Source organism: Bidens hawaiensis, unplaced genomic scaffold (genome assembly GCF_021521415.1).
Source record: "Bidens hawaiensis isolate Kalapana, Puna unplaced genomic scaffold, B.hawaiensis_p1.1 tig00018436_1, whole genome shotgun sequence".
NCBI lineage: Eukaryota > Viridiplantae > Streptophyta > Magnoliopsida > Asterales > Asteraceae > Bidens > Bidens hawaiensis.
In genome coordinates, this window is record NW_027492787.1 from 242,749 (window position 1) to 253,326 (window position 10,578).

Here is a 10,578-nt window from a genome sequence, read left to right on the forward strand (position 1 = left end):
TTTTAAGAACTTAAAAGAAATCCATAGGTATCTTCTTGAGAAGGGTCAGGGGTCCTGTTTGGTTTTTCTTTTAAGTGACTATTTTATGATCACGATTCCATAACAAGTATTTTCTGAATAATTGATAATTAAAACTTTGGGGATTCTAGCCTAGGTGGTTTTTCATCGTCAGCTGATTTAAATCAATTAAAATTGTCTTTTGTTTATTTACTTATTTTTCTTAATTAGTTTAAATTTAGTTTTTAAGTCAAAACCCTCCTTTAATAATAATAATAATTAAATAGTCGCTTCAGTTAGTTATGTCTAATTAGTTAATTTTGCGTAATTTAAAGAGTCTCAGGGTTCGATATCCGGACTTACTTAGCTTTATTAGAGTCGATCGGTTCACTTGCCGGTTAGTAGTTTAGTCGAGTTTTAGAGAGTCTAGAGTTACTTAATGTCTATTTAAGTTAAATTAGTTAATAGTTATTAAACTAATTTTTGCACATCACTGGTGTCATTTGTCTTGCCCTGATTTTTACCAGAATGGAGATATTCTCCTGCATTAGCGACCATTTGAATGCCATAATTTGTTTAGACTTTAAGGTCTTCTGCAACGTGATGATTTTAGAGGATATAAACTCGATAAATATTTAATTATTGTCTAACTTATATGTTATACACATTGATAGAAAATATAAAGATAATGTAACATTGTTATATCTTTCGATAGTTTTCCCACACATAAAAGATGAAGCAGAATACCAGATTACCAAGATGTTGTAAATGGCTCAAATCATTAGAAGAAGCCAATAAATGTTTTATCTCTCAAAAAGGTGAAACAGATTAAAAAATATAAAACTTTACGTACCACTAATTGACTTTTTGCGAAGAGTTTTTGACATAATCCCATGAAGTTTAGAGGTTTCCATCCATGCTCTTTCTGATACTGAAAAAAATAAATATGTTTGACTTTTGAGGTCAAACGACATATTCTAAAATAAATCATCTTATAAGAACATTTTGAACACTTTCACCTTGACAATGCATGAAGAGGTTTTAAGAACATCAACTTCTTTAAGCCTTTTAAAAATTTTAACCTCCAATGAACTCTGTAAATAATAATACAATAACACGTAATCAGATTTATAACTACGTTTGAATGCTATTTATATATGTAATTAGTAAATATCAGATAAAGAACTTACATTGGTTGTTGGCAGAAGCTTCAAAGGCATGCATCCGATGGAGACAATGCAAAGTATACCTTGTCGAACACATATTATATAGTGAATAGGTAGATGTTTATTTTAGTAAAACCTCTTGAATTTTGAAAGTTTTTTGAATTAAAAATAATTAGAAGAATCAATTAAATATTTGAAGGAATAAATTACGGAAAATTCAAAACATACTCAATTCAAATATTGGCATTCCTAAATATAGTGTAATTATAGTCAAACTCTAATATATTTTTCAAACGGAATTGCTTAATTTTGTAAAACTTGTTAACTTTAGCAACAATTTTAATTAAGCATAAATAGAATATCAAATCTTTAAATACTATTAAAGCAATACATTTTTTCACATGGCATTCTACTAGCTTGTCCACATAGGCCTCCAACTCACCATATTTCCATTCTAAGAGTATCTCTAATGATGCCACGTGTCATATTAACCACAAACCTAAAATACATAACCCACTCCATTTTCCATAACCCACAACCAATGCAACCAATCATTTTTCTATCTAACCTCTTCACGAACATACTAACCCTAATTCCGTCGCTCATATTCAACTCTAATTCCGGCGGACATATTCCAACTTCTACATTATTCACCATCAATTTTTTAATCTACCATGTTATTCTTCACTTCTATAGGTGGACAGGTCTCCTATCGTTTGGATTCTGTTCAATTCACCGTTTGTCAAAGGAGATGTTATAAGGTTTTTTTTTTCTCAATTGATGATTCTTATAACAGATCTATTCTCCGATGAATATATTAAAGGTAATTAACAATCCATTCTTGCGCATATTGGTTTAATAGTATAGTAAGATCCGATGAATATATTCCAGCCACTTTGTTTTGTTATAATATCCGATGAATATATTCCGGCCACTTTGTTATAAGCATATTTTTATGTTTAATAAGATTTTCCGGTGAATTTGTTATTTTTTTGTTTAGTGAATATTCAGAATTGAATTTCCGTCCAAATTCTTAATTGTTTTCTGGCCAATTTTTTATTGTTTTGTTTGTCCAATTCTAAAATTTTCTGGCCAGTTTTATATTGGTTGTTGTCCAGTTCTAAAATTCTGTCTACTTTATGTTTTTTTCTGTCCAATTTTTTATTTTTTTCTTTACTAAATATTAAGAAACATAATTTTCGTCCAATTTTTAATATTTTTTCGGCCAATTTTGATTCAGTACTCTTTAATGTTTTATTGGGTTATGATCATTAATCTTTAATTTAATATTCTTGAAATATTAGTTATAAAATTACTAATTTTTTATTAACATTTACTAATTATAAATATACTAAATTTACTAAACTAAATATAATATTGATTTTTAAAATTAAAATACATATTAAATTATAATATTCACCTTCCACATATAATTTATTCTTGAATTTAATAAAGATATTAATGTACATAACTGATTCAATTTTTAGTTGGCCTTTTGACTATAATTGAAATTCAAATTCAAATTATTACTGATTATATTTAAAGGTTTGACTAAATTAACTATAATTAAGGAAATAATTTATGTTTTTTATATAATATTAAATAAAATTATATAACCGTATATAATCATAAAGTTTCTAAATTTTTATTAATATTTACTGAATTATAAATTTAGTAAATTTACTAAATCATAATAGTGATTTTTAAAATTAAACAAAAAAGTATAATATTTATTTTCCAAATATAATCTATTCTAGAAGTTTCTAAAAATATTAATCTACATTAAATTAATCCGTTATTATTCCAGAATTTTATAATTTAATAATAATAATAATTGACATTTTTTGCAAAAATTTGAAATTCAAACATATTTAAATGTTTGACTATAATAACGATAGTTAATGAAACTATTGTGTTTTTTATTATTGTTATTATTATTTCATTCCTAAATTAAGCAACGTATTATTATTAAATATTAAACGATTTTGATTAACCTTAAATATTAAAATATTAAATTTATTATATAATAACACATTCTAAATATACATTTTGAATATACCCAATCGTTTATTTTAGGGAAAAAATATTTACAATAAATCTCTTTAATTATATTCAAACTTATTGTTTAGTCAAATATTCAGTTACCTACTATATGCTAATTGATATCATTTCAAATTTACAATTATACCTAAATTATTTCTAATATATATTCAGTTATTATCTATAAATATATTGCCTTGAGTTATGCATGTTGTTACGTCTAATATTAAATTTCATGTATAACAATTTCTATGTTACGAACTTTAACAAAAATAAACTAATGTCCAATCAATATATAACATACATGATGAGTAGGCAATTCTTCACACCATTTCCATCATCGACCCCATAACCTACCCTCTGCAATGTATGTTATGTAAATAACCAAAAGACCCATTTTCTTTTTTGTTATGTAGTAGGCACGCAGAGTTGGTGAATATGACTCATTTGGATGGGATGCCACAAATATCTCCATTAGTTCATAACAAAGGTTGTGATGAGCATAACCCTTTATATCTATTAGTCATGTTGTGTTGTATCATTCGATTATAATAACAAAAACAGTTCCATCTTTATTTATATATTTTGTTTAGAACTTAATTGCATTTCAAAATTTTATTATCTTTATGTTCTTTTTGGTTTTTTCGTGCAGAATGGACTTTGTGAAACAAATGCTGCAATTGAATTCTTTATGAATAATCTTTAAGTAAGTCCATATATATCTGTACTATATTATTTACACTTTATTTGGTTTATTCTTATATTTGTTTAGTAAGTCTCATAAAGCAAAGTTTTCCCATCGACCAAGATCTTTGCTCACATCTTTGGATATGTTATATGATGATATCAATAATTTTGAGAATTTGGTTGAACTCATTTACAGTTTTCTATTACTAGGCAATGGGCAACTTCAAACTTAAAATATGTGCAACAATTCAACGTCAACTGCAGGTATTAATTAGACACATGGTTTTTTATTACATGTTTTTCTTATATTTATTAATTTAGAAATATGGGCAACTTTGTGTGGCTTAAATGGTACTGCTTGGAATGATGCATAAGCCTTTTGATTTCAAAATTTTTAAAGTCTGACATTGGTAAATCTAGAAAGCTAGCCTTGGATTTCTAATTGTTTAAAACTGACCGGTTTGCCCAAAACTGGTAAACGTATCGGGCCACATTTTCGTTTTCAAAATCAACATATTTTATTATTTATTATATATCTCAATTAAACTAATTATGAATTTCTTAAGATTATATTATTAACATTCTCTAATTATCTAGATATTGTTATATGGGAAAAATTGTTAAGGTGTTTATTCGTGATCTGAAATTATATAATATTACATAAAATTATATAATAGTATATAATCATAGATTCTAAATATATTTTGTTTTATGATCGATCTTTTATTTTTTTCAAATATAATATACTCTAGAAGTTTCTAAAAATGTTAATCTTTTATTTTTCATTAATTTGAAATTCAAATATATTATAATGTTTGACTATAAAAACGATAATTAAGGAGAAAGTTTAATGTTTATATATTATTCTTATTATTATTTCATTTTTAAATTAAGCAACTTATTATTGTCTTTATTAACTGATTTTAATTAACCTTAAATATAGTAAACCATTCTAAATATATATTTTCAATATAAATTCTTTAGATATTGTTGTTAGATTTAATATAAGTAGTAGATGGTCAACACCTCTTTGCACTTTCTAATAACTATAATTTAGAAGTTAAAATTTATTGGTTTCATATAAAAACTTTAGTAATGTTTATATGTTACTAATTATTATACATGTTGTTTTGTGTGGTTTATATTTTATATAATATGCTATTGTGTTGTAACAATTTCCAGGTGTATTAGGAAAAGTGATTTTATTTTGGTTGAAGCTTTCGAGATGTTGATGATGGTTTAATAGCAAAGAACATTATGAGTTATTTTGTTGATGTGTAATGGTTGTTATGCTCAAATAAACTTCTTGTAATTTGAAAGTTTTAATATTAAGACAATGTAAATCTATTAATTTTTTGTTGGTAAGGTGATGTGTTTAGTGACAATGTAAATCTATCAAGTTTTAATAGTTAAAGAAATATGTGTTTGTTTAAATTGATGTTTAAGTTGATTATGTTTAGTGACATGTTATTCCACCCGCGTGTCATGCGGGCTATACCTAGTCAAATCATTAAAAACTTAAGAATTCGTAACATAATTTCCAGAATTACCAAAAATAAAAGTCTATCAACATATTAAAGGAAATTATTAAACAATAAAATTAGTTGTTTTAGAAATACCGACCCACATTATACTGAATTCCAAAATAATTTAAATTATAGTCAACTTATTTATTTGAAATTCAGTGTTAATCTAAATATAGATTAACAAACATGTCAATTGGAATATGAGATACACCATGAATATTATATTGATAAGTACCACCTAGTATATTAGAACTACCTGAAATACAAATTATGAGCGTTAAACTTCTTGTAAAACTTGTATTATATTCAAAAATGAAAAATTAAAAAAAATTACATACTTGGAACCGGGTTACCAAAAACATGATGTGGGTAAGAGATAATGGGTGTTTCTTGATAATACATGGAGTTTGTACTATTTGAAATAGTAGACAATGGTAACCGCTGAGATTGAGCTACATGTAACATATTCTTGTATTAATTATAAATACGAATAATAACATTATTCGTTACTTAAAACAAATATAAAATAAATAAATAAAAATAATTGGTAATAGAATGTAAAAAAATAAGTACATACCACTTGTGTTTAACTTATTTTGAGAAGATGAAGATCCTTCTTTTTCAGCTTCTTTGTTGGTGTAGATATCTTTTACAAACAATACTTAATTATAAATAGCACGTCTCTGCTACGAAACTTTGTATCCTACATCTCGAACAATGTGAACACCATTAAAAATTATCATTCAAGTTTAAAAAAAAAACAGATAATTTACGCATACTTGTGTCAATAAAATGTAAACAAAAAACAAAAAAAAACATTAAAAAATACCAATTGTAAAATTGTTGTGTTAACATTTACCTTTGAGTAAATTAAAAATATTGATTTTTAGAGAATATGAGATTCGACTAATATAAATAAAAGAAATAATAAAAAAAATTACATGTAAGTTTAAGTTTACTGTATGCCAATAGTATATAAGTTGCCTTATTTATTTTAAATATTTCGAAAATTAATTACATGAAATTCAAAAAATAATATGTAAGTTGAGGATTTGTAAATACGATAAATTTTAAAAGAATACGTAACTTAAAGATTCCTATTATCATATATTTATCGAAATAATATGTAAGTTTAGTTTATTCCAGTTGGCCAAAAAAACAAAACGGGTAATATACATATTTGTTTAAAAATGTATGGCCTTCCTCCAAAGAAAAAAAGCATAATTAACGATGGTTAGGAATTATGAATGAGGAATAAATGTGTGTGTGTGTATATACACACACACAAAACAATGAATTTCATAATTAAAAGGAAAAAGCAATGGAATGCGAAAATTATTGTGACACTATAATAGGAGATTCGATACGGTCAAATAATATAAATGTTAAAGAAATTACAAAAATATAGGGTTTATTTAGAAATTAATATTAATTAATATGATTGGAATATAAATTTGAAGTAACATAAATTATAAAGATCTAATGCATTTAGTATTTTGCTTTAATGTTGAATAAAATAAATTATGAATATGTGGAAAAGATTTAAATGGAAAGATGATGACATGGATGTGCAAGTGAACATCCTAGTTGAAAGACATATGGACCATTGTATTGTTTTAATAGTATTGTAAGATATACATGATTTTTACCTGACCATCAAGCACCCAATTGTTCCACTCGAACCAAGAACTCGGTACAACTGAGCTGAGTGTCCTGGACACATTACCTGCTTATGTCAGTCGTGGTCGATGGGAGATAGTTAACGTTCCACTATGTAATCACGACGGTCATTGTTGAGAATTTATGAACACTTAGATGTGTTTTAATTACGTACACGCAATGTAAATAATAGCTTCACATAATCATTTATTAGTCATAAGTTACAGAATGATATTCGAACTATGAAATTAATTTGTCAATGCTTTAAAACCTTATTTTTTTCTTGACAAGTCAAATTTATAAAAAAAAATGAGAGAGAGAGAAGTCATAAGGTACAAGTAAAATCAAATGCAAACCAACAACGAACATGAAATTTATAAAGAAAGTTAATGAAATTAAACTTGCATTATGATTCCCAATCGATGCTCGCCCTATAACTTTTTTTATCCATAAGAAGTAAGCTTTGATATCACTCACCAACTTTCCAATAGAAAACCTTCTTTGTATAAAAAGTACTCCAAACTAAACCTTCTAAATTACACCTTACTTAGGATAGAAACAAGGACTTCCACATCTAAGAGGCAGTGCATCTATTAAGTGGACTAGCTAGCCTCACAATGGGTAAAGCTTTAAAACTTGATTAAAGATATTAGAGTATGAATCTCAAGTTTATTATCAAATTCTCATATGCGTTTTTTAGCTACTCAATATCAATTTGGTAAAACTCGAATCAAGTCGAGCTTAAATGACTTCAAACCAAAGTAAAAAGATCATTTAACAAACAAGCCCTGGTTCAAGAGTTTGGGTAGGTTGATAGGCACACAAATCTAAAGAAACATATTAGTTATATAAATAGTTGTTTGTGTGTTTGTGTGTGTGGTGGTAGGGGTTGGGTGGAATGGTTCGTGTGAGAAATTAAGTTATAGCTAGAAGTACGAGAAGTTGATCTTATTAGGTCTAATCAATTGTCCAAAATAGAAATGACATTACTGTAACTATACAGAGACTATCATTTAATGTTTTTTTGTATGAAAATGGTAAATTAGCCCGGTTTTGTGTTTGCTAAAAAAAGAAACGTACACATGTTAAGAAACCCAATTTTTACGCATTAATTAGTTAATTCATCAATTAAGATCACAATTAAAAAAAGGATTGGATGTTAAAGTTACATTATATATTAGATGTTACATTGTTATGGTTTTGGATGGATGTTGTGTATGTGTGGGTATATATTTAGGATTATATGTTCATATAGTTAATCTGTGTAGGATTAAATATTATGACCGTATAATTAATCTCTGTGTGTGTGTATGTGTAGGAATATATGTTCATATACTTAGTCTGTGTAATAATATATGTTATGATCACATAGTTAATATGTTTAGGATTATTCTATTCTGTATGGATTGTTTTACTATATAAATACTATTTCACCGTGTAGGGATTGTTAGTTTCTCATTTTCACCAATACATAACTATTATTCACCCACACATAACTCATATTTGTCTACACATAGTGTTTGTTCATTTTATTTTTACCTGCACGTAAGTAATAGTCGCCTACACATAACTCATATTTGCCTACACATAAACATTGATTAAAAATAATTAAAACTAAAAAAAAACATGATTTGTAACTTTCCAATAAAAGATCGATTAAAAACAACTAAAATAAAATATATAAATAAAAAAGATGATTTGGATAAAATATCGATTTAGATAAAAAAAAGTGATTTGGATTAGAAAAACATGATAAATAAAATAGCAGGGCTAATTTGAATATACCATACCCTAAAACAATTAGGGCAAATCGACATTTGATGTTGCTTAATTTTGCTTCGATATTTTAAAGAATAAATCACAAAATTGTGAATATAAAGAATGATGTGTAATTAGGAATCTTTACATAATATCATTGCCAAATCATCAAACCTTTTTTTAATAAATCAAAAATTAGTTGCGTAGACTAGGATTCGAACCTGGACTTTAAGCGAGATGAAAGTCTTAATACATAACATATAAACCATCCAACTAAGCTATTTTGATGTCTTTAAGAATGAAAAATATATCTTATATATTAAAAATCATATTGTATTGGAAGTGTACAATGGAAATTAACTCAAATAAATCCTATGTATATTTGAGTTAATAATTCATAATTTTTTACCTTAAACATATTTTTATCTCTTTCTCTATTAGCCGGATCTCTTTTCACCCTCTCATATATTCCGGCTACTCTAGATCTAGATTTGTATTAATCATTTTCCGGTAATTTTATATTTTATAATAAACTTCCGATTGTTGATATATGTATTTCCGGTAAAATTATATTTTCTTCCGGTTATTGTTTCCTCTAACCTTTTTATCTTTATTTTCATTATCAACTGATTTTATTAAAATCAGTTTAGGTTGTAAATCAAAAACGGTGATGAAGCTAATATGAGGACGTATTTACGTTTTTCCGGTAGATTTTTCCGTTAAGTTTTTCCGGTTATGTGTTATACCTATAACAATGGTTGTTTTATACTTATTTGAAGTTTTATATTTTTCTTTTCTCTCAAATATTCCGTCTAATCTAGATCTAGATTTGTATTAATCGCTTTCTGGTAAGTTTATATTTTAAAAAAAATTTCCGATTGTTGATATATATATTTCCGGCAACATTATATTTTCTTCCGGTTATTGTTTCCTCTAACATTTTTATCTTATTTTCATTGTTAACTGATTTTATTAAAATCAGTTTAGGTTGTAAATCAAAAACGGCGATAAAGCTAATATGTGGACGTATTTACGTTTTTCCGGTAAGTTTTTCCGTTAAATTTTTCCGGTAAGTTTTTCCGGTTATTTGTTATACCTATAACAATTGTTGTTTTATATTTATTTGAAGTTTTATATTTTTCTTTCCTTATTTTTTTGTTTTACAATGGAAAATATCATTATTTCGTTTTTCCGGTAAGACACATTTAAATTATCCGGTTATAAATTATAATTATAATCTTTCATAATATCAATGTTATAACACAAATATGTTATTTTTCAAATTGGCCCAACATTTTATTGTTTGTTTTTCCAGTTCTAAAATTATATCTAATTTATGTTATTTTCTGTCCAAATTTTTTATTTTTTTCTTTACTAAATATTAAGAATCATAAATTCCGTCCAATTTTTTATATTTTTCCGGCCAGTTTTGTTTCAGTACTGTTTAATGTTTTATTGAGTTATGATCTTTAATTTTTAATTTAATATTTCTGAAATATTAATTATAAAATTCTAATTTTTAATTAACATTTAATAAATTATAAATATACTAAACTTACTAAACTAAATTATAATATTGATCTTTAAGATATATATTAAATTATAATATTCATCTTCCAAGTTCCAAATACAATTTATTATAGAATTTTATACAAATATTAATGGTGATAACTGATTCGATTATTAGTTGACATTTTGACTATAATTTGAAATTCAAATTCAAATTATTACGTACTATATTTAAT